Raw genomic sequence first — 25815 nt, forward strand, 5'->3', positions numbered from 1 at the left:
ACATGATTCTCGCAAGGAGTGCATTTCTCACCAATCTCCAGTTGAGATTAACATTTTCTCACCGACAGCGGTGAGAATAAGAACAGATTCTCACCGATTGCGAGAAAGCGTCAGTTTCTCGCTCTAGTCACGCACTTTTTCCTATAGTGTTAGTTGCACTTTAATCTTTTCCGTCGATGAGCTGTTCAAGTTCCTACGCTGTTGGAATGTTGGAAAACGTTGGAAAATCTGTTTCAGAGAATGTGTCGTCACCTATCCCTGACGCACATCACGTTTTAGTCACCCGTCATTGTTGCAAAGCTGCAGACAACACTACGGTCACGTGACCGGCACTTTTCCAAATTTGGTCAGAACTATTTCCCTAGGGAAATAGCTTTTCAAAAAATACCCTCTGACGTCACTTTTGTCGATCAGATGGGGACTAGATGTATCTATTTTCTCGTCACGTGACGTATTCTGGCGAATCGCGACATGGAATAAGCATGTGGTGTGTTATAAAAAAAACTATTGGTTGCATTTTGTTTAACCTCTACCTTCATCCACATGGCATACTTATCATAGAATCTTCTCAAAATGCAAAAAAGTTCAAGGAGTTTTCTCACTTGATTACTATTCCTTGTTCTAATGTACCGGTATATGCATACTTTGTGAAGCATGAATTAATTAAAGCGCAGTGGTCGTCGCGCCGCGCTTGCGTGGTTTTTTTGTTGATAAACATAAATTTTTGTAAACATAAGTCTTCTCAACTTCAATAGGAGTGAGATGGGAGCAGCCTTTGTAAGACTCAACATTATGCAATAGTAAAATATTAAGATTGGAAACGAACTTCAGTGGTATAAACTTGTGTAGAGCTACGAACATTGGGACACTACACTCAGCACATTATGTCGCTGAGTTCACTGTACGCAGACACAGTGAACAAAAGCTTTGATCGCGCGCGATCACGCTAGTTATACACAATGCTATGTACAGTACAGTGAAAATACATAACTAAAATGATCAACATTGCCTATATATGTAGACCAGCAACAAGCACAATGCCTAACACAAAAATTACACTCAAGACCATGATCGGCTAGCCTGAGCAGGACACGGGAGATGTTGTTGGGAGACGGTCACCGCGCACCGCGTTGACGTACACGGATATAGAGAATCCGGTCCCACAACGTACCGGCCGGCCCGCGACGACTTGGCCCACAACCAACTGTTGATCACCATGTCTTACTACTCCTAGTATTACGTGGTAAGAATAGTAAATGTCAGGAAACAATAGACAAAACGAGCGGGTCTTTCGCGGCATTTGGCAGGAAAATTGCACGGCTACACCGTGCATAGACGTATCGAGAGATCCTGTGCCCCGGGCCTGTGCACGGTCATGGCAGTGATCCAACCGCTAGCTGCATGGTGTAGGCCTACAGGTGCTGGGCAAACTTCGTTGTTGTACCTCCTGATTGCCGGGTAGGTCTGAATCCTCTTTTAAAAGAGATAACCCCCGCATAACAAGAAGACCTATGAAAGGTCCTTCGCTTGACTTGATACCTGTACTCAGAATTCTCGTTTGCACCCCAAAACGGGGTAAACTTTGTTGTAGTTGAGTTGGATTCTCCACAGCCGAGTGTAGCGCGCCATATACCCGGTTTGACACGGACGTTCATACAGACCACGGAACGGAACAGATGCAGAGATGCTTCTTGCTGCAGCGGGCATTGCTCTGCGAGCTGTAGATTTCTGTAGTTTGAGTTGTTGTCTTTGTACAACTTGTTGTACTCCTGTCGGGCCTCTTGAAATGAAAGCTCTCGTCCTTGCTAGCGATGTCGAAAACTAGAGCCCGGTCGTTGATAGTCTGTTGGCGTATACATGCGTACATGCGTACGTCTAGCTCTATGGCTCGAGCGATAACAGTAGCCGAGCCCCATTCAACTGATTCAAGAAAATCATGAGCAAATGTGATCTCAATCCAGCGTGCAATTATTGTTCAATATTCAGCAGATATTTAACTTAGATTAATTGACCTTTTATTGCGTGTTACATTTGGTTAGTTGGTATGCTTGTGACAGATCAGCCGCCATTTTAACAAGCGGCAATATCGCAAACATTACAATCAACCCGTAACATGTGCGGCGTTCTTGGATTTGTTTACAACAGAGGGGGACCCCCTCAGGAGGATGCGCAGCGCGACGACCACTGCGCTTTAAAGTTCATATACATAAAATTCTGAAAAGCGATTGCCAACCTTACAATGTACTCATGATTATGTATCACAGAGTGAAAAGATTGTTGTTTGAAGAAGTGCAAGAATGCCAAATACATGCATGCAGAAAAGTAAAGGAGAATGTTTATTAATTAAATGATGATGTGTACAATTCATTTAATTTCTTGTTTATTTGCAGTCATTTTTTAGTGAAGTTTCGGCCGAATTCCATTTAAATCATGCCCAGTTAACAGAGAAGGAAGCGCAGTATGTCTTGGAAGAAGTTGCAAATGAAACTGGAGTTGGAGGTACATGCAATTCAGACGGAAGTGTTGTGGTCAGAGGAAGTCTTGTTCAAATAGCTATGGTAGAAGAGAGACTGAGACTGATGAAAGAAGCCAAGACAATGCAAAGGGAAATGGCAAGTTCTGGCCAATCTGCCAATATTAGTAAATTCCAAAATAGTGCAATAGATAATAAAACAAAAGTGACTGCTGAAAGTTTCAAAAAACAAGAAGATGCCATAAGTAATCCTACTGGTAAATTTGCACAGAGTGCAGGCAATGAAGTAGTATGTAACTTAGATCAAAACAAAGATAAAACAAGAGTAGATGAGACAGAAATGGCTGCTGGATTAGGCTATGAAGTTATCATAGATCCTTATGATAAATGTCAAAAGCAAAATTTGAAACAAGGTGACAAAGCTGTAGGGCCAAAAGATAAAATGGCAACTGAAAAAAAGAGATGAAGGTAATGGTCAGGACATTGTAAGAAAACAAGATGAGATTTTAAAAGAGACTAACAAACAAGTAATACCTGAAGAGAATTGCAAGACTCGATGTGAATCAGATAATGTTGAAGAAGAGAGTAATTTAGGCATCATCAGTGCCAGTCATAAAAATGAAAATAAACTGAAAGAAAGTGAGGGAAATGAAACAGCAAGAGAAAAATAAAAACAGCAAGGAGAAAAATAAAATCGCGAAGTACACAAGATCATGATTCACAGAAGGATGCAGAAAATTCAAAGACAAAAGTAGAAGGGAGCAAAGATGCACCTCTAGAATCTAAACAATCAGGGCAGCCTACTTCAGGGAAATTCCGCCTCATGGTAAGGTTAAGCCAACTGTGCATAATAGAGAGAAGCAAATTCAACAGTCAAAAGCAGAGAAAAGTGAAAGGGATCAATTAGAAGAGGCAAAGGAATCTAAACCTTCAGGGCAGCCTACTTCAGGGGCTTCAGATAATGATGAAATTTCACCTCATGGTAAGGTAAGCCAACTGTGCATAATAGAGAGAATCAAATTAAACAGTCAAAAGCAGGGAAAAGTGAAAGGGATCGATTAGAAGAGGCAAAGGAATCTAAACCTTCAGGGCAGCCTACTTCAGGGATATTAGATAATGATGAAATTCCTCATCATAATGGCAAGGTTCGCACACTATGCATGATAGTGAAAAGCTAATTCAACAGTCAAAAGCAGGGAAAGTGAAAAGGATCATTTAGAAGAGGCAAGGGAATTGAAACCTTCAGGGCAGCCTACTTCAGGGGCTTCAGATAATGATGAAATTCCACCTCATGGTAAGGTTAAGCCAACTGTGCATAATAGAGAGGATCAAATTAAACAGTCAAAAGCAGGGAAAAGTGAAAGGGATCGATTAGAAGATGCAAGGTATGGGCCAGAGGTAAGAGTTGCAAAAGGGGATAATAATATGAAATTTAATGATGTTAAAGAAATGCGAGAGACAGCAATTCTGAAAAAGCCTTTGAAATCCACAGCCATGTCCAAAATAGAAAACAAACGTGCATCAAAGTGTTCTGACAAAACCATTGTTGTTGAAGATAGTCATATATTAGTTTACATGGAGATGATTCACTTTGATGAAATTTTTGATATTACTCGGCTATTCAAAGTTGGCATCCAGTGGAAACAAGGAACACAAAAAATTCACTTCATCAAGGCTAGTTCTGATTATACTGAGGGAAATCTAGAAAGAGCTGTCAGGAAATATTCAAAATTAGTGCATAGAGTAAAGGCCAATCTTAAATATTGCATTGTTGATGTTAATTCTAGTAGAGAAATGCTGTCTGACACAATGTGGCAAACAGCAAAGCAGAAATTAAAAAAGTACAATGAAAAAGTAATCATGTTAGATGAAGAGAAGTATAAATTTAAGTTACTTAGTGAGGATGATGAAGCACTCAGAAAGTCACTTAAAGAATGTTGTGATTTTTTAGGTGTTAAGAACCACCCAAATTATGTAGCTACATTGAGGTGCCAGAAGAAGCAACAGGTGGTGATGAAGTTTGTTCATCTGCAAAACATGAATCTGGTCAAAGCAAAGCTCGGGCTTACCAGGAAAATTTAGATGTAGAAAATGGTACAATGCAAGTGCCCTTAGAATCTGACTTGTTAGATTATATTTTCAATGCTAAAGAAGATGCTCTAAATGACTTGAGGCAGAGGTACAATGTCGATTTCAAAAGAGAAAAAGATTTTCTACTAGAAATAAGCTCCAATAAAGCTTGGAGAAAAGGTAAAAAAGAAAGAGTGGAATCTACATACAATGATCTAGTGGATTTGGTACAATCATTACACACCAAACTAACATGTAAAGATGTTAATTTTAAGGATGAGGCAGCTGTCAAAAATATGACAATTAATGAAGCAAAAAAACACACAAAAATTGTTCATAAGAATGTCTATATTAAAGACATATCACCAACATGCATCAGAATCTATGGTGAGGGAGATAGTGCCAAACTTGCCAGTGAAATGCTCTGTAGACGTCTTGGCTTGCCAGTACCAGGTAGTCGGCATGGCAAAGGAAACAAACGGACACAAGTACCAGTGCCAGTTCTGGAGCTCCCTCTTATCAGCGTCAACATAGTGGAAGCAGCAGCACTGAAGCAATAGGTTCAACTCTTTTTGAATTAACATCATCAACTGGAACAAAAGTAAGCATAAAATATGGAGATATTACAAAGAAAAGGTAGACGCAATTGTCAATGCTGCCAATGATAAATTGCAACATAGTGGAGGTGTTGCAGCAGCCATTGTCAATGCTGGTGGGTATTCCATACAAACAGAGAGTGACAAAATAACAGACAAGAGAACTCTGAATGTTGGTGAAGTAGTCTGTACGAAAGCAGGTTCTCTACCATGTAAAGCTGTTCTTCATGTTGTTGGCCCATACTGGAACCCATACGATGCTGATACAGTGACAGCATACCTATACGATTGTTGTTGGAATCTTTTGACGCAGGCATCAAACTGGGACTACAAATCTGTTGCCATACCAGCAATAGGAACAGGTAATGACCCTAATCAATGTTTTTGCTTTGCATAGCTGGTGGGATGTTTCCTAGAAGTTATCGTTAGTGAGAACAATTATATTTGGAACCAACTCTTTTCTAGGGAAGCAGCTTTTAGGTGCTTTTGTCATACGCTCGTGTATCTACAAGCAATAATTACATCCACATTAAGCAAATGCAGCACATGATAACACTACAGTTTGCCATATATCAAAACCTTTCATGCCTTTGTTACATCATTTTGTCAAGATGTGTCATTGTTTTGTCTTTTCTACCACATTTTTTCTATGTTGTAATTGATTTTGTCAATATACAACCATATTAGATTGACAATATGACTATCATTTGATGTTTATATTGTTTATTTTTATTTCATTTGAGCAACTTTTGTGTTTTTAGAACATTCCAAATTGTCAGTCATCAGATGTTATGTCAACAGCATATGCATGGAATGAGTAGAACTCCTGACCAATAATTGACAAGTCAACATGTTTCAGAAAACAAAAAAATTTTATTGAAAAGATAGCAGCTTTGTCTATGTATTATTAATTGTAATTTTACTTTAATTTGTTATTACAGGAATTTATAGAGTTCCAAAACCTGTATGTGCACAAATGATGTTTAAAGCAGTCAAAGACTTTACAGACCAGCAGGTCTACAACGACAGACTCAGAAGAATTATCTTTATTGACATTGATTGGGAGACAGTGAAAACCTTGAAGATGTTTTTCGAAGGAGCTCATCAGTGCAAAGAACACAGGATAGAGAGCCCAGTAATCATGCGTTGGGAAGTAGTGTTGACCCACCTTCAACAATGCACATGCAGGTAGCATTACCTACAACTCATCCACTCTCACAACCTGGAATGACACAAAGTGCTACATATGCCAAGGTTGCAGCTCCTCAAAGTGCAAGTGCCAACAACATCATTACAGTCAAGAGAAGCCCAAAACCAAGTTAAAGGGAGGGCTACTTCTGGTGCTAGTCATGGTGTTGATGATGATAATGACAATAAATGTCCCATATGCCTTGATGATATGAAAAAGCCAAAAGCACTACCATGTAAACACAAATTTTGCAAGAAATGTAAAGAAGAAGCGGAGAAAAAGATTGGACCAACCTGTCCTGTCTGCAAAGTAGCATATGGTATTATCACTGGAAATATGCCAAATGGTACTATGTCACATAGAGTTGACCGCTATAGTTTATCAGGATATTCACAGTGTGGCACCATCGTTATCTCTTACAATTTCAGACATGGTATACAAGGGGTGAGTCATAAGCTGTTTACTGCAGAATATTACATCAAACATTTCTTTAACTCAGAAGCCTCTAAAACTTACATTTTGATAAATAAAATTGTGAACACTTTAATTGCAAATATCACAATTTGCATTCCCACATCACCAATTTTTGCTCTTCAAAGAGGTTGTTGCAATATGGTGATCTTCTGTGTTCTCCTGACAGCATGTACCTGCTTTCCCTTATTTTTAGCTCAAGTATGAGTGTTGCCATATACCATTAGTTGGTAGAATATGAATGACATGGCTGTTAGACATGTTTTGTGTATGCATATCTATGTGTCCGTATACCGGTATGTGTCTCTGTCACAGTTCTAACTTTTACAAAACACAAGGACAAGAACTGTCTGTGACTAATGCCTAAATTGGATTGTATTGAAACAAGGTGACATTAGTATATAGATGGCATAGGGTAATGTTCTTTTACCAAGTCTGAAAGAATATGCCATGGCTCTTGAAATATCCAAATTCAACCGATCTGCAAGAAACTGGTCATTGGGCATGTCAGCATGAGTTATGGCTTACATTAAAATGTGAATGCCAGATATGAACCAAATATGCATGCCTCCCATTTTCATTACAGAATAGACTTACTATAATTTGCTATTGATACTGCTAATGCCTTTCTTGACTGTTAAATCTTTGTATGATCAACATCTGCAACAGTGTCATTACATTTTGTGCAGTCATTCAGGATGTATGTTGGTAATGACAATTACATTTGGTGTGTAGAGGACTAACTTTACTACAGAAAACAATAGGGTCAGCCAACCATGGGGGTGAAAACGTAAAGCCAATCCATGCATATATTCGACCCCGGTTTTAGACAAATTAAACGAAACCATGGCAAGAAAGAATAAATGGTTCCATTTATTCTTTCTCGCGTTGGTTCCATGTATCATGTCTAAAACCTGGATTGAATATATGCATGGTCACCCATTCATTCAGTATCTTTCAACATGTCAAACAATATAAATAGTGTCTCATATCAAACAAACTTCATGAAAATTGGCCAACTTTGTCCCTTTAACATGATATATTGAAATGATGAAAATCTTCAATTTTGTTTTTTTGCAGCTAATTTTGCCATATTTGATCAGGCCGTCCTGAAATGAGCTAGTCCTTGGGATGTGAGATTCTGAGTTCATTTTCATAAATGTCGTCTACTTCAATGCGTCTCTTTTCGTCGCGCCGTAGTCATCGGCGTGTGCAAGTATGTGGCAAATTTGAGCTGCATTTTGTTATAAACGGTCTGGTGAAACACCCATGTTGCAAAATCACAGAAACACAGTCGATGGTCTATAGAACAGTTATGTTTATTTCTTTTTTCGTTTAGCACGCTCGATTATTAAATATGGCAAAAGGAAAATTCAATGTGGTGTGTCCCCAAACCCTCTCCAGTCGACTTTTTTCGGCTTTCCGAAGTTTGCCAGACATCGTATCTTATTACACTTATAACGGAAGTAAGTATTTCATACCTTCGTAAACTCCCCACGCACTATAGGAAAAAATTGCGAGACTATAGCGAGAAAGTGACGCTTTCTTGCAATTGGTGAGAATCTCGTCATTCTCACTGGTACCGGTGAGAATAATAGAATCTCACACCCCGAGGACCTGGGATCAGATTTCTCACATGAGTTGGGGATATTTTGTATCACGCGAGCCGCAGGCAAGTGTGAAACAAAATATCCCCAACGAGTGTGAGAAATCTGATCCCAGGTCCTCGATGTGTGAGATTCTTTTTCTCACATGACCAAAAAAAGCGTGAAATTTACATTGGACACGTACAACGTTATCTAAAATCGTGACAACTCTGTCATCTGCCATTGTACTCTGACCTGCTTGCTTTGTAGTTCCGGTCTGTGTTACTTGTCGTGCCATTGGATAACCATTTTGCGTGTGGAACTGAAAAAGACTGTTTATCATCCAATCAGAGCTAGTGTAATATTTACTGCAGAGGTGGGATCGATTTTTCCCACACCATCTATCCCGCACTCCCAGTGGCCAGGAATGTGAGAATCTATTTTTACACCAAGGAGTGCATTTCTCACTGCTCACCAGTGAGAATTTTTGAATTCTCATCGGTAAGAATGGAAATTCTCCAAAGCACTGTGAGAATGGTAATTTTTACGGTGTGAATCAATCTGGTTAATTCTCACCAGTGAACAATGAGTTTGGTTAAAGATCCATTAGCTGTAACTTTGGTCATTTCAGCTACTATAGACTATAGAAGCTATTGGGATGGGTATCCATCCGGCATCCGTTGTCAGTGTGTGTGTATGTATGTATGTATGTAGGTATGTATGTATGTATGTCCGTTTGTGAGGCGTCCGTCCGCTCAAATATCTTGAGAACCGCAGCACTTACTGATTTGATATTTGTTGTGTAGATGAAAAATATGATCTCAAAAACTACTTGTCTGATGCCTTTGATATTTGGGATACAGGTTCCTAGGGCTTGTCTCAATGTGATATATCGAAATTTGATGAAATCTTCAATTTTCGTATTTTTGGTCAATTTTTGCCATTTTTGGTCAAAATATTTGTTTCTCAACAGTTACTCATTGATAGCTTTGATATTTGGTATACAGGTTTCCAAGGCTTTATCTCAATGTAATATATTGAAATAATGATGGCATCATCAATTTTGTATTTTTGCAGCTTATCTCATTAGCTGGCCCGAATTCCCACGTGTGTGACGTAGAAATCCGAATTACCCCTGTATTACCATCATCAACCGGAACTTTTTTCTTGCATGGTACCGTTCATACACAGATACATGCGGGTCGCAACATGAATATAGACCGATTTGTCATGATCGATGCCGTGCTTTTATGACATTTTTACAAAAAGGTGGCCCAATAAATCCACACATGGAAACATAGAAGGCATGTCCAGCGAAATTTCTCGAGTTGCTAAAACTATAGCTGTTCCCGAGAATCAAATGGGGATACCGCCGATCATTTTATTTTAATGGCTTAGCTTAGTCACGTCGCCGCACCAGTCGAGTCGCGTCATATAAGGACGTCATACCTGGTGATCCCGGTTGGTGATAAACCTGAAATCCACACCTCAACAGAAGTTCAACTAAATAAATGAGTACAGTATAATCTTCGGGAAAGCAACATAGGAGGCACAAGCATAAAGTCATTCGACTAACAACGATAAATTTCCTTCATCATACAAAAGTTCTGTAATTTCTTGCTCGGAATCAACCTGTAGCACGGCGTAAGGCTGTACCGGTACATCTGCTGTTGAGCTGTACGGTTTATGCAGTGCAGCGCTGTGGAATCCGATGTACTTCGAAAGTTGACTCAGACAACACTCAAACAGAGTTTATGTCAAGTAAAATTAGGATGTATCTATGGGTGAGATATATGTCACAGCAAACATCAAAGTCCTTAAGACGAAAACATTGACGACCATGATCGGGATTAACGAGTTGACACCGGCATGGCAGAGACCGGTGACGGCAGCGTTGTGGGCATAAACATGCAATGATGAGGTACACTCTGTGTGTCATCGAACGGAATCTTTCGCGCTCGCCACGGACGTAAACTTGTGTGATATTTTGAAAAGCCACAGACTCTGAGAATGAGAATTACTGTTTCGATCGTGTCGTTGCATTTCATAAATCCATTTGTAAATATTCTAAATAACTCTGAATACTATATCTATCCATCGCTAGCACAATGAAAATAAGGCTAGTTTTCAATCGGGTTCAAATCCCAACATACGGCATCAGTTGCCTAGCGGCGAGGCCACAGAGAGAACTGCTTGGCTAAATCTCCACTCCCAAAAAACAGTGTTCAATAGCCGGCTAAGTTGTTACATTTTTCTGACTGAGACCTTTCCACACATTGTAGAGTTCGTGAAGCACTCACGCACGCAGGCTAACTATCACACATCGCACATACAAACTTTAGCGAAGCGAAGAAACGAATACATCGCTTTAACTGGTGGAACGATAACCTCAGGGACAATTCTGTCCACCAGCAGAGCTACAAACCCAGTGTAGAAAATACGGCTAGTCGAACGATAACCTCGGGGACAATTCTGTCCACCAGCAGACCTACCAACCCAGCGTAGAAAATACGGCTAGTTTTCAATCGGGTTCGAACTCACAACATACGGCATCAGTCGCCTAGCGGAGAGGCCACAGAGAGAACCGCTTGGCTAAACAAGAGTGGTTCAATAGCCGGCTAAGTTGTTACATTTTTCTGACTGAGACCGCTCCCTACGTTGTCGAGTTCATGAAGCACTCACGCACGCAGGCTGACTATTACACATCTCACATACAAACTTTAGCGAAGCGAAGAAACGAATACATCGCTTTAACTGGCGAACGATAACTCGGGGACAATTCTGTCCACCAGCAGAGCTACCAACCCAGGGTAGAAAATACGGCTATGTTTTCAATCGGGTTCGAACCCACAACATACGGCATCAGTCGCCTGGCGGAGAGGCCACAGAGAGAACCGCTTGGCTTAATCTCCACTTCCAAAAACGGTGGTTCAATAGCCGGCTAAGTTGTTACATTTTTCTGACCAACCCAGGGTAGAAAATACGGCTAGTTTTCAATCGGGTTCGAACCCACAACATACGGCATCAGTCGCCTGGCGGAGAGGCCACAGAAAGAACCGCTTGGCTTAATCTCCACTTCCAAAAAACGGTGGTTCAATAGCCGGCTAAGTTGTTACATTTTTCTGACTGAGACCGTTCCACACGTTGTAGAGTTCGTGAAGCACTCACGCCACAGAGAGAACCGCTTGGCTAAACAAGAGTGGTTCAATAGCCGGCTAAGTTGTTACATTTTTCTGACTGAGACCGCTCCACACCTTGTAGAGTTCGTGAAGCACTCACGCACGCATGCTCACTATCACACATCGCACATACAAACTTTATCGAAGCGAAGCAACGAATACATCGCTTTAACCGGGCGAATGATAACCTCGGGGACAATTCTGTCCACCAGCAGAGCTACCAACCCAGAGTAGAAAATACGGCTAGTTTTCAATCGGGTTCGAACCCACAACATACGGCATCAGTCGCCTAGCGGAGAGGCCACAGAGAGAACCGCTTGGCTTAATCTCCACTCCCAAAAAAGAGTGGTTCAATAGCCGGCTAAGTTGTTACATTTTTCTGACTGAGACCGCTCCACACGTTGTAGAGTTTGTGAAGCACTCACGCACGCAGGCTGACTATCACACATTGCACATACAAACTTTATCGAAGCCAAGCTACGAATACATGGCTTCAACTTTAGTTATGTTCACCGATGGCTGACTTGCCTTGGCATCGGTACAGCGTGAGACAATGATTGACACGTTCACGTGAACGAATCCGTACGTTCGGTTGGTGGAGATACCATTCAATGTATCACAATTTCAGCTTGATGGGATTTATGAATGAAAGTATCTCCTGGGTGACGGACCGCTTTACTCTTTAAATGAAAGTAATCTGCGTAAGTAAAACACATATCGCGACGAAATTCATGCAATTTGTTACGATAACTTTGATCCATTCATGTCAAAAGAAAAATAAGAAGACTGTTCATGTGATAAATATATAATCCCATGGTATTTTTCTCTGTTTGACGTCATCGTATACTTTTGTTTTTCACGGAGCTGCACAACTTCTCACCTTTGGCTCGAAGTTGTACAGCTCCACGAAAAACACTCGTATACGATGACGTCAAACAGAGAAAATACCATGGGATTATATATAATAATTTTGCCATTTTTGGTCAGACCATCCTGAAATGAACTGTCAAAGATATCCACCTTCTTCATCAATACATGTGTCACAAAAAGTTATTCTCTACATAACACAGTAGAGCTCTGTCAACTGTTTGGTCGCTTTTTTTTGAAAACCACTGGTCAGACAGCTTTAATATTTGGTATACAGGTGCCTAGGATGACCTTAGTGAGATAATTTCATACAGTCAGGAAATACTTATTTTGTATTCATGTCTATACTAGCTTCAGGGACTTTGGTCTATATTTGACAGTTTGTTGGTGAATCCTCTGAAACATGGAGAAATTCCTAATATATAGCTCATAAATATACCCTATATGAGTATAATCTGGATTGTTATTGTTCAAATTTTGTATTCAGGTCCGGACTAGAAAACTAGTATATTTATCAACAATAACAATGGTCACTTCACGTTTACAGGCTGCACTGGCAAGCAGGACACTGGGCATTGGTCATGATGATCTGATTACCGGTATAGTAAAATTCTGTAGTTGATACATTGAAACAGAGTAGTGAAAAATAGTCATAAGTTATAGCTAATGTCCCTTTAATTCTCACAATGAACAACGAGTCTGGTTGATTCCCATCATAAAAATTACCATTCTCACAGTGCTTGGTGATAATTTCTATTCTCACTGGTGAAAATCTTTTTACTCACCAAGGAGTGCATTTCTCACTGCTCACCGGTGAGAATTCAAAATTCTCACCGGTAGCAGTGAGAATGACAAGAGAATCTCACCAATGGCCGATTTGCATAAAGATGGCGATGACGTCATAGGCGCAATGCATTGTTGTCCTCAGGGGTACAAGTTGTTAGGTTGCTATAGACCGCCATTTTGTTGGTTACGATTGACATGTAAATTATGGGGCGTTACGTTTGTGCTACCACTCACTGTCCTTAAAAGTCGTATGAGTGATCATCGGGTGTAAAGTTTCACAAACTCAAATACCAACCTTAACATATACAGAAGATATTGAAAAGAAGAATATTATCGATGAGAAGGGACATTAAAAAGCAAAGCAAACTGTCAATTTCTGCATTTGCAGCCAAAACTTTCAGGGTGGTGCAAAAACGAAAATTTGTAAAATTCAATTTTGCCAAGAAATGAGACAATGATAGCATCACATGGCCTCAAAATCACACTCAAATATTCCCCGTAGGTCATCATGAAGAGGACTTCCAAACCAAACACCTCTTTCGTTAAACAATAATAACAACAACGACGATAGCGGCGGTACGTTGTCGGAAAAATTAGAGGATCTGAAACGAAAGGAATGCAATAAAAACAACTACTTACGGTCCCTTGAGGGACCGTGGTTACTTTTTCTTTTCAACCCGTCAGACCGTTATCATTTTCACCTCGTTACGGCATCAACTTGTGTAGATTTCGCGAAAATGTATTACCGCTACGGTATGAACTGTATCAGGAAAACCTGGCACCATAGACTTTGAATTTGAAACACATAGCTCATGGATCCCTTTTCTGTGTCATTGGGCCATAGGGGCCATACTCCAGTGGCGCGATGACAATCAATCCCACGTCTTTTTAAATGAGATTTTGAATGAAAATGAGTGCGGCCTCGTTATTTGTATGCTCTCATCTGGGCGCCAATAACCAAAGTCGGAGGAAAGAGCAGTAGGAATCACGGCAGTGAAATCCTTGTTTGACCTGAGACTCACAAAGGGGAATCCCCCACTGAAACTTTTTATGTTATTTGGGAATCCCCTGTCGAAACATTGTGTCCAAAGTGTAACTTTTGGATAGGGATTCCTCTGTGGGATTGAACATTGAAACTTTGTCTATGAATCAAAGTTTCCTGCTATTTTTAGTCCAATGAGCTTTGTTCACATTCTGTCAGCTGTGATATTGACCGACTTTCAATCCTTTCTTTCAGCCTGAGTGCCATGACATTGATAAGGAGAGAGAAATCACCCATGTTATCTGTCAAATTGAGAAGTCTACAAGCTAAACAAGACTCAGAACCATATGGGGTAAGAATATCTTCAGTCGTATGACTCTATCAGAGTATTTTCATAATGTAAAAAAATCATATCATAAAAGTCTCCAGTCATTAAACATGATTTGTATTCAGTGTGGTGGTCGATTTATAGTACTTACTACAGTCACTTTTGTGGAGTGATCGTGATTACAGTCACTAGTATGTTGGCACATGCAGTCTCTTCTTTGTCTCACAAGATGTCAATTGTCTTTCTGAATCATGTTGTTATTTTTGATCTCCTGTTGCTCACTGAATGATGTGCCAATGGGATTTGCATTGAGATTTGTTGTGTCATATTGGTGTTGTCTATGAATTATGAAGTATACTGTGGATAACAATAGATCGTGTTATTTGATTTTTGTGCAGGTATATACCAGAAATACCTGGTAATGTTACGGAAAAGGAATTTCATACAAGTGACAAATTAGCTGAATGGAGAGGAAATTGATGGAAGAAAAGGAGAAAACTAGGAGACTTGAACAACAGTTTGAAATGGAACGTTTTGGTTTGAGGCGATTTATGTGCAGTAATGAGAATTTTACGTTTTCTACTGGATTACCAGATTATTTTTGTTTTCTTGCCATTTTTGATTTTTTAAATACAGATGGGAAAATAAACAACTAAGGGGAATGATCCATCTTATGTTACACAAAGGGGAAAAGAGAGGAGTTTGTCACCAGCTGATGAACTCCTTCTTACACTTAATAGGCTACGTCAAGCTTATTTAGAAAAAGATCTCGCCCATAGATTTCACATCTCTGAATCAACTGTAAGTAGAATATTTTCAACCTGGATAAATATCATGTATAATAAATTTTCTCAACTTCCTATTTGGCCATCAAAAAATTTTGTTCATTCTAAACTCCCCATTGTTTTTAGTTCTATCGGATATGAAGACACATTTTTAATTGTTGATTGCACAGAAATTTTCATTGAGCATCCTAGTAGTTTAGCATTGCAGAGCATTACATTTTCAAGGTACAAAAATCATAACACTGCCAAAGGTCTTGTTGGTATATTACCACATGGGCCAGTTGCTTTCATCTCTGACCTTTATGCTGGTTCTGTATCAGACAAAGAGCTAACAAAGAAATGTGGGCTGGTTGAGAAGTTTACTACATTATCTGGTGTACATGTTATGGCAGATAAAGGTTTTGAAGTGCAAGAACTGTTTGATGCTGTTGGTGTTCGTGTGAACCATCCTCCTTTTCTAAAAGGAAATAATCAGATGACACTAAAACAGGAAACTGAAACTCGTAGAATTGCTCGTCTGAGAATACATGTTGAAAGGGCAATTGAGAGAGTAAAGAATTTCAGAATATTACAAATGACTATTCCAATTACCTTGTGTAGACAATTAAATGAGATCTGGCATGTTTTTGTCATTTAACAAATTTTCTTCCCCCTCTTATTGATGATGGGAGTGAATAAATACTTCACTTTTATCATATTGAGTTTCTGTAATGCCTACTTATATAAATTAATTAATTCTAAATATAAAATAGTCTCAGAAATATAAATTGACAGATTATGTGATTATTTATTGCTTAATTTATATTCATGTATATTTATCAGTATATACAGTATTTATATAAAATTATTTGTCACAGTGTATAAATCAGTATTTGTATATTAAATATTCACATACATTCTCTAATATGTACAGTATATATCAAAAATTATTTGTCACTGTGTATAGATCAGTATTAATGTATTCAATATTCAGATATACATTATGTAAAATAAATTATTTGTCATCGTGTATTAATCAGTATTTGCATATTCAGACATATTCTACAGTATATACAGTATGTATAATAAAATATTTTTCACTGTGATAAATCAGCATTTGCATATTAAATACCTGGTATGTATAAAGACAATAAATATAATGATAAAATATCAACATCAGATTAAATTGTTTGATTCATCTATTACATATTGCTGTATGGCTTCAAATAATTTAGAATATCCGACACAGGTTTTTAATTACTTACACTGCGTCTTGTCAACTCAGGCAAAACATAGATAAAATAAAATTCCCACTTACTGGCAACATTTCCTTCCACAAAGCTATGTCTTTATGTATCCTCTCAACAGCAAAACCACATGGGGACCATACAACTAAATCACACCAATCTAAGCCACACACGAACAGTTGACCTTGTATCTGAAAATAATACTTAGAGGTTATTACCCAATATCGCCTGTTCCTGTGTCGTATCAGCATGAGTGTCATTTGTGCTGCGTCAGACACGAGACGAAGTCGAGTGTCTGACGCAGCACAAATGACACGAATGCTGATACGACACACGGAACAGGCGATATTGGGTAATAACCGATTTATCATATACCCATGCCCATAATTTTAGGGAATTTTTACTAATAGAACGAAAAACCTTTAATTTTGAGGCTTTACTTTATTACGCCTTGCGCATAAATATCAGAATGTTTATGTGAACAGGCTTCATTCATAAAGTATACGACGAAGATGTCAACATCACGCGCGACATCGCTGCAAGTCGTCCATATCTCAATGAAACCCAAGAAGAAAGATACCGGGATACAAAAATCGTCATACAGAAGGAACATTTTAAGGTGCAATATGCTATTACAACTGTAACCGATCAAAAACTGCTCAGCTTTAAATCTATCCTGATTTCGATCGTCGTACAGCACGGAGCTCGCGCGGAGAGGGGACGCCATTTTGTTAGTTTACCTTTAGAGTTGCCATGTCAACAGTTGTCGCGCGCGACATCGCTGTCACGCCACCGCACTACATGTTCGGTGGAGACCGTGCACAGTGCCGGCGCCGTGCGAACGGCAGTATGTTTGCTAGAACTTGACCAAAAAAATACCATGGTAAAACATTTCAAGACTCAACGTGATATTCCCGTATTTTGCGACCAGAAATACCCGTGTTCCTCGAAGCCCTTCAAGTTTTTACGTCGGCGACATCGCTTCGCAGGCGGGGAGCGGCAGCCATTTTGTTGTTTACGTTGTTTACCAACAAACTGCTAATGTAGTTCGGGAAAACTCTAAAACTGATGACGTTCATCGTGCATATCTCGACGTTTACCGTGAAATATCACGGCTGATATTTTACGTTGAACGTCACTAGGATGTAGCAATATGGGCATGGGTATATGATAATTATGATTATGATTTAGTGAAAGCTTATTATCAACAAATTCAAAAAAGTATCAGGCATTTTAGAAGCTTCTTCTGGTGTATACTTTGCATACTTTGATAGAGATTTCACTTCAACACAACCATGTTGAGGGCTTTTATCAGCAGGAATACATGGTGGTTTAATTGTCACAAACTTATCTACAGAGGCACCCAAGAAAGGATAACTGGGATTAACAACCAATCCCATATCTCTTGTTGATACTGTGTAGCCATTTCTTTCCATATCTTCTACATACTGGGCTACAGCTATATGTTCACTCTGAAGGCCCCATGTAGTATGTTTATTTGAAAATGACTTTGGATTAATTATTCTGTCAACCAAATTATCAGGGGGATACTTTTGTCTACAGAAAACATCTTTGAACTTACTGGCTGTAATTCTTAATTTTCGGTGGGAATGCCAATTTGGATTTCTGTATTGACCCCTAGTTGACATTTCTATCCTGCGCGATGACTCATCACTTGTAATATTTACTTTCGATGCATAAAAATCATAAGCATTTTTATCAACATTATAAATTAAATTACAGCTACATGGGCTAACTACCTCTGAGTGCGTACAAGAAATACTAGAAGATGGAACTACATTTACTTCAGTCATGCTACACAATGACTTGTCAATCTGTCCTTGATGTGTAACATTTCTGCTTACTGGTTCACAATCATTAGAATTAAGAAGCTCAACAAGATGAGATGATCTAGAACAGGCATCCAGAAAGTCTGCAAGCTGCTTTACTTTCTCCTTTGTGACAGTCTTTTCTTCTGTTGGACAAGCATTATAATTATCTTTCCGTTTTCTTGGACGACAGACTCTATCCGAAGTACAGTCACGTTCATAGTCATGTTTTATCCAGTCAATTGAGTCAAATTTAACAGCTGTGTTTCCATATACACTAGGATGGTGGTGTGTTTGTAGTTTCTGGGCGCTGGTTGTAGTTTCTGGTATTTCAGTTAATCCACATCTCTGGAAATCCATTACAGCAAACACAGTGGCTGCTAAATGTTTGCAATACCCACCCAACCCTGCTTTACAAACACATTTCCCACCAAGTATTTTACCAGAAATCAAATTTAAAAGAATTAGGGTGGAATACAGTTTACTTTGGGTACTGTATTGTCAGCTTTGGAATATGACTTTACAACCATTGATTTTATAAGTAATAATGACTGGTGTTCACTGTCATGAAGTTAAATATCCTTTACATGGTTACTTTTATAGAAATTCCAACCACTGTCTCTGTGTTTTCTTGCTGTACTCAGGCAGTTGTCACACTTTGAAATGAAATAGTCAAAGACAGTGCTATCTGTAAGATCAGGAGACTAGTCAAATTTCTCATCCATCCACCTGCAGGAGGGTATGTGAGCATGACTCCACAGTGTTCATGGAAACTGGAACATTACAAACTCCAGTTTTGTTGACTCCATCAGGGTCAAACAGGTACTGCTCATTCCATCCATGACCAATATACAGGTACACTCTATGAGAACAAAAACAAGGATACTTCATCAGTTATCTAGACATAGACCTGTATCTCAATACAGCATTTTAGAAATTTAATTGAAAGGATAGTCAAATTTTATATCATACACACACACGTTTGAACTTCTTTTGAGGATTGAGAAACTATTTTTGAGAAAACACCATTCAGACGCTGTCAGTGTAACCTAGTTTGACTACAGATGGCCAAGAAAAAATAAACAAACAAATAAACAAACAAAATATAAACAAACATACAAATAAATAAATAAATAATAATCACACAAACAAACAAATACATAAACAACACAAACAATATCATAGAATGTTGAATAAATAACAAACATACTAACATAAACATGTATACACATATACTAACAATATATATATATATATATATACATATATATATATTGTATATATATATATATACATGTTTATTTATATATATATATTGTTTGTGTATGTGTATACATGTTTATTTGTTATATATATATATATATATATATATATATATATATATATATATATATATATATTATATATATATATATATATATATATATATATATATATATATATATATATATATATATATATATATATATATGGCGAGACGCAGCCGGACCTATGTTGTTACAAAAGTTGATAGAGTCGCCCTTTGACGCTCGCGTTTCGAAACCCAGTGTGGTTTCTCATCAGTCGCAGTGTAGATTCATTCCTTAGTTTGTGTTTGTGAAAATTTATTTTAATGCATTTTAGTGGTCTTGCTTTTCGATTAGCGAGGCAAGTATATTAATTTTTTGTCACGTTGTGAGTCCGTTTGGTGGTTCGGTTTGTTTGTTCTATGTTTCTTTACTTCGGTAAATTTTGTTTTGACTGGTGTGTCTTTTAGATTTTTGCGGAGGTTTTTGAACTTTTTGGCAATAAGTACCACTGCGAGGTACGGATTTTATGTTTAGATACAAGTATCCTGGTTGATGTGCTTGTTCTCGTACATTTTGATTAATAGTTCGTTTACTTTGTTTACTGTTTGTTCTGGCTTGTTGTGTATAATACTGAGTGTTGCGTAATTGCCTTTCGCATTCGAGTACGTAATCGTTTGTGTTGACAATGACGAAAACCCGACCCTTGTCGAAGGGTTTTTTCCCCCGAAATTTGTCTATTGTTTGCAAGCTGGTTTATCGCGATTCTTTTAGCGCGCGACATGTTTTGTTTCCTTGTTTGAAAGGGTATCTCTAGAAGTGCGAGTTTAGCAGCTTCAGATAGCTTTCAAGTTTTTGTTTTTGTTGGTTCGTGGAGCCCATTTGACTTTTCTTTGAATTGGTGTTGTTGCGATTGTTTGTGTCTCACGATGTAGCGTAGTCACATTTTACGACTTTATTTGTTGAAATCCTGAGGTGGTTTTATTATATTATTTATTTTATATTATTTATTTATTTTATTAATTTTAAGGCTTTTGCCAGTACTATTTTACGGAGTTTCATAGTTTGAGCATGAGCGATGATAGGTTGTTGTTGAATTTCATGTTGCTGTCGGCTTTTCTTTGGAAATAGCTGATTTATTTCCACGGCCATTTTTTCTGTTACGTTACGGTGATTGTTTATTTTGTATTTAATGTTGTGTTACAGTTGTTTGTTATGTGTACGATTTTTGTTATTTCTTTTAAGTGTTTGTGTGTTCTATGTAATTTTATGGGGTTTTTTGGTAGTTCTCTTTTTGGAGTATTTGGTGGCCCTGAAAAGGGCCGCTTGGTATGGGTTTTTGTTAGCGCTTGGCGCGTTTGTTTTGGCGATAAGCCTAGCTTTTTTATGCTTCTTTTCGCCGATTCGATGTGCTTGGTGAGTAGGTGTTTGCCGCCTTCTTGTCACTGTGTGTGCGTACATGGACGGTCTGCATAGCCCTTGAATGTGGTCTCGATTTTACAATCAAACTTACAATTTAGGAGTATATATCAAAACTGATAAACGATTTATGTTTTCACATGGGTTCACAAAAAGTTTCGCCCCGGTGTTCATTTTTGGCCCAGGAATTCCATCTACCCACCGGGCCCACCCTTTGCAGAGTACTAAGCTTATGGGGCAAGTAAACATGGATGCACCGGTGCGATTCAACGATCAGCCTGTATATAGGGTCGAACGTCAACAATTTTAAGGCTCGGACTATGATTTTATAAGTTTATACACAGTCCCTCGTGGATAGAGGGACTGTGGTTTATATAAAAAGTATAAGGCGCGGGGTATTATATATTGACTGATTACTGTAGCTATAGATAGGCTACATTCAGGACGGGCAGCTACGGGCAGTAATTAGTAGGCAAAACAGGTGGTTTTCACCGTGGGCAGAACTCAGTGCAATGATACTGAACATTAATAGTAAGCCTGTCACCTTTAAGGTAATACTGTAGGTGAAACAAGGACTTCAAACACACGATGATACAAACAACACCACAAGTGAAACGTACACATAGAAATACACGCCTTCCTACGTTGTGCCCACCCGGGCCACGCGATTAAAATATGACTGATACTGCTGGATAGTGTTAATTGGGTCGGTAAACAGTCAATTAATAGTTTAATTGACTACCTGGGTGATTGGTAGGTCGTGTCCAACGACGCATATGCAAAGCAGGCCAAAGACAAAAGCCCCAGGGGTCACCATGAATACGTAATGAAGCTTCACTACGCAGAAACTGCGTAGTCAAGCCCTTCTTAACCGGTCAAATCGTCTTGGCATTTTCCCTCATGGTAAAAAAGTCAACATACGAGTTGGAAAAAATACCTTTCAACAAGTTCTCGCTTGTTCCCTCGTAGACTGGCACCTTTCCTGCATCTCAGCCATCTCTTAAGCTCTACTAAGGACAACTCTTCCGGTTTCTGACCTCGCAACTGTGCCCCAGGAATCGCTGACATACTTTTACATGAATATTTATGTTCTGGAAACTGACCCTTGTACCCCTGAGGACAACAATGCATTGTGCCTATGACGTCATCGCCATCTTTATGCAAATCGGCCATTGCGAGAAAGCATCATTTTCTCGCTCTAGTCTTGCAATTTTTTCCTATAGTGACGGGGAGTAAGCTTAGACTTCTAGGGTTTCAGCTTGCATAATTAGTATCATACTCTAAGTGTTTGCGCTAACACTCGCAACACTTGCAAAATGCGATAAATGAATAATTGAATGCGGCGAAAATTCTATCAAAACGATTCTCCACGCTTGCGAATATATATTTGACGTGAAATTCGGTTTCGCCAGCCAAAGCTACAAGTTTTGCCGATTGATTGAAGTGGTTAGCCATCAGGCGGCAGAAAATCGCGGCCTATAAGCAGGACAATCACCGGGTGAAATATGCACAGATATCTTCTTTAACCCTTTTTAATAGACGATAAGGCAATAACTTTCTAAATTGAAAAGAAAACGTAACAAATGCGATGAACAGTGCAAATAGATGACAAATTCTATTCTCGCTAAGTTACTTCCGGGTCTCAATCGAGGTCTCATTCTTGTCCTCCATATATCCAATCATGAGATGTACAATCTATGTATTATATTCTGTGATTCGTTCGTTTACATCCCTGACATGTATCAGCTGCTCTGATTTGCTAAAAAATGCAGTCAATTGCCATTAGCCTTTTAACAAAGGCGTCGTTAAGTTCATACCAGCGTCGATCCGGGTTTTAACAAGGGATAATTACCGACACTAAATTATTTTTTGGGTTCAAAAAATAATCGAAGCACAGAGAAGTACGTCTGGTTGTTTTATCTTGTTTCTAGTCATAAATTTGCGCCTAAACATGGTCTGTCTGGGAGAGCAAACAAGTCGATACTGACCATGCCCATGCTATTCTTATGCATGTGTGCATCGTACACATTGCCGATACAGAGTCATTACTGATATGATTTATGTGAACGAGCAAAGCCAACCTTCCTTGACCATGGATTTCGTTTAACAAATCAGATGGCGCTTGCAGTATTCTTTTGGTCGAGTAATTCTCCAACAGACGTAGCACTAGCAGGAAAGTCTGCTGTGAGAAATGGACGGCCAGCATGGGTTGCCCAGTGGATGACACATGTTGATAATATGTTGTTAGCGGATATGGGGCAGAGGTAAGGGATGGCAGGGGGACCGCTATTCGATGTAAATAAATCCAGAGTGTGCCAACCATGACCAAACTGAGGGTGTGGCCTAAGTTTAGCGAATTGACCCGAAATTGACCCCGCGTATAGAAATATAAAAAATTAGCACTTATGCATACTTTTATGTAGAAATTCTGTCGCGAGTGTGACAATATTGCCACCCAAAGTTAAAGAGCTCAGTAGTACAGGTTGATTTCACCCGACCTTTAAGGGTGATTTTAGAAGGGATAAATGGTGAAAATTTCACTGGACTTAGATTTTCCTTTAAATATGCTTAATTGAAGCAAAAGCGCTAAAAGTCATTGCATTCTATTTCAGCACTGGCATGTAAACATCTGTACCAAGTTTCATTAAAATTGAGTCAGTATTTTTCTACATATCTCCCGAATTATGCAATTCAATGAGTATGCAAATTAGCAATTGTTTGTGAGCTATTAGAGCTCTATGCTACCAACATCTGTACAAAGTTTCTTCAAATTTTGCGGTCTCTCTGGAAACAACTTTTTTTTAAGTCACTAATTATGAAAATTAGCACTAATTATGCATGCCACACTCAAAAATGGACCTGCATGTATATGCTCTATAGTGTATTATAATTGTACCAAGATTTGAAGGTATTGTCTCAACATGTCTGAGATATCTGAATGGACAGACGAATGGATGGACAGACGGAGGGAGCCCAATCCGTAAGTCTTCCAGACTTTGTTTGAGGGGCAAAAACACCGTAGTGTAAATGGAAACCAGTGCAAAATACAACAAGAACTCCGATTTACACAGACATACAGATTACTGCATCAACTTTTCACAGACAATTACTAAAGTTGTAGATAACGGACGAAATTCATTTCCCACCACTCTTTTTGATTGACAAAGTCCCCTATAGTAAGCAGATTATGGTAAGACTATGCAGATGTGAAAAAGACAGGCTGCTGGTAAGACATTTATGTTGATGTGCTCCTGGATTTTAAGAAAATCAATACATGAATAGTGTTAATTTCTATTCAATCTCATATATAACATCTGTGAATGTATAGCAAGTGCGTTAATGTTGAAAAAAAATTGCTATTTAATTCAGAGAATGCAGATTTTCACAAAGCATGGCTCTAGAATGTCCATTTGATGTCAGTTCAGAATGTTAATGTATGCCGTTATGCATGATTATTCAAATTCAGACTGCCGCTTGAGTGATCTTGTCCCCTGCTGAGCACAACTAACAAAGCATACTGATTTATCACTAAATTGCCAATATGTACCTTAACATATGCACATACATAACATACAACATGATAAGAGACATGTAATGAACAAGCAAGAAACAGTATTCTCTTATTGGAGTAATAGATGGTCCTGGAAAGCGTTTTGTATATGGTCCAGTCCTGTATATTAAAGTTATGAATATTGCCAGAGTTAGAGTCTTCAAACATCATTTGGAAGGCATTCAAAATTTCATTTCTTCCTTCAGATATCGAAACTGAATCTTTTCTCTCACATTTTTAGGAATTACCATCTGCATTGTGACTGGTTTAATCATTTTTAGCTCCCATTTGCCATGCATATAAGGCAACTTGGAGGTTATGGTGTAAAATGTCTGTATGTATGTATGATCGGATAGATGGATGTTTGTCCGTCCATATCAAAAACTTCCAAACCAAAATACCTTATATGATGTGATGTGCCATTGTTCAAATGAACCTGTCAATGAAAATGGTAAAAAATCAAGAACCCAGGAACTAATACTCATCTGATCACTGTCATACTTGTTTTGTACCTTAGGGCACTCTCATATAGTCCTATTGATCGATTTATGCCAATATGGCTGCTTCCCTTTTATGTCAATTTTTTTTGCTATTTTTTGGGGTCATTTTTAGGTCATATTTGGTATGTATATAAATACCAAAAAGAGCTTATATTGTGAGTCGGTGGCATATGTATGTATGTGTGTATGTATGTATGTGCGGATGTATGTCCGTCACACACAAAGGCTCCCATACCGCCAACGCTACCATCTCAGTATTGGTGTACAGGTAGATGCAGGGGTTGAGATGTGACGTTGTTCAAATGAACATGTCAGTGTCAAAAATATGCAAATGAAGTAAGAAAAAGGGAAAATCCTGCAAATGTGTAGGAGTGGTGGCATGCCAATGACTGAAACAGGCTACTCCACTGACCTTGAGTCATTTCCTGTCATTGTTTATGAACTGTTACTGCTCAAATTAAAAGGGACTAGCTGTGTTGAAACATTCTCTGCTATGCATGTTGCTAATGTTGACCTCCAGTACCTAAAGTATCAGACCTTATTTACTTTTGTCATTCTTGTTTTTCTGGTTTAAATATTTCTTGTAGTTTTTCTGGTTGTGCTGTGCAGAAATCATTGTCATAACATCAACATAGAATTTTCCTGCACTGAACAGATAGAAACTACGCTTATTGTTGATCTTTGGTACCCACA

The 25815-nt window shown here is 38.6% G+C and overlaps 1 long non-coding RNA gene across 1 annotated transcript in view; it reads left to right on the forward strand.

Annotated features, from left to right (window-relative positions):
* Window positions 1–3153: 3153 nt before the first annotated feature.
* Window positions 3154–25815, forward strand: part of LOC139128754 (uncharacterized) — a 78239-nt gene continuing 55577 nt past the window's right edge. The window contains exons 1-2 of the long non-coding RNA XR_011551394.1: window positions 3154–5501; window positions 6081–6772. This is a non-coding gene — a long non-coding RNA (uncharacterized lncRNA). The remainder of the gene's footprint in view (window positions 5502–6080; window positions 6773–25815) is intronic.

This window comes from Ptychodera flava, unplaced genomic scaffold, assembly GCF_041260155.1.
Source record: "Ptychodera flava strain L36383 unplaced genomic scaffold, AS_Pfla_20210202 Scaffold_67__1_contigs__length_642179_pilon, whole genome shotgun sequence".
Taxonomy (NCBI): Eukaryota; Metazoa; Hemichordata; class Enteropneusta; family Ptychoderidae; genus Ptychodera; species Ptychodera flava.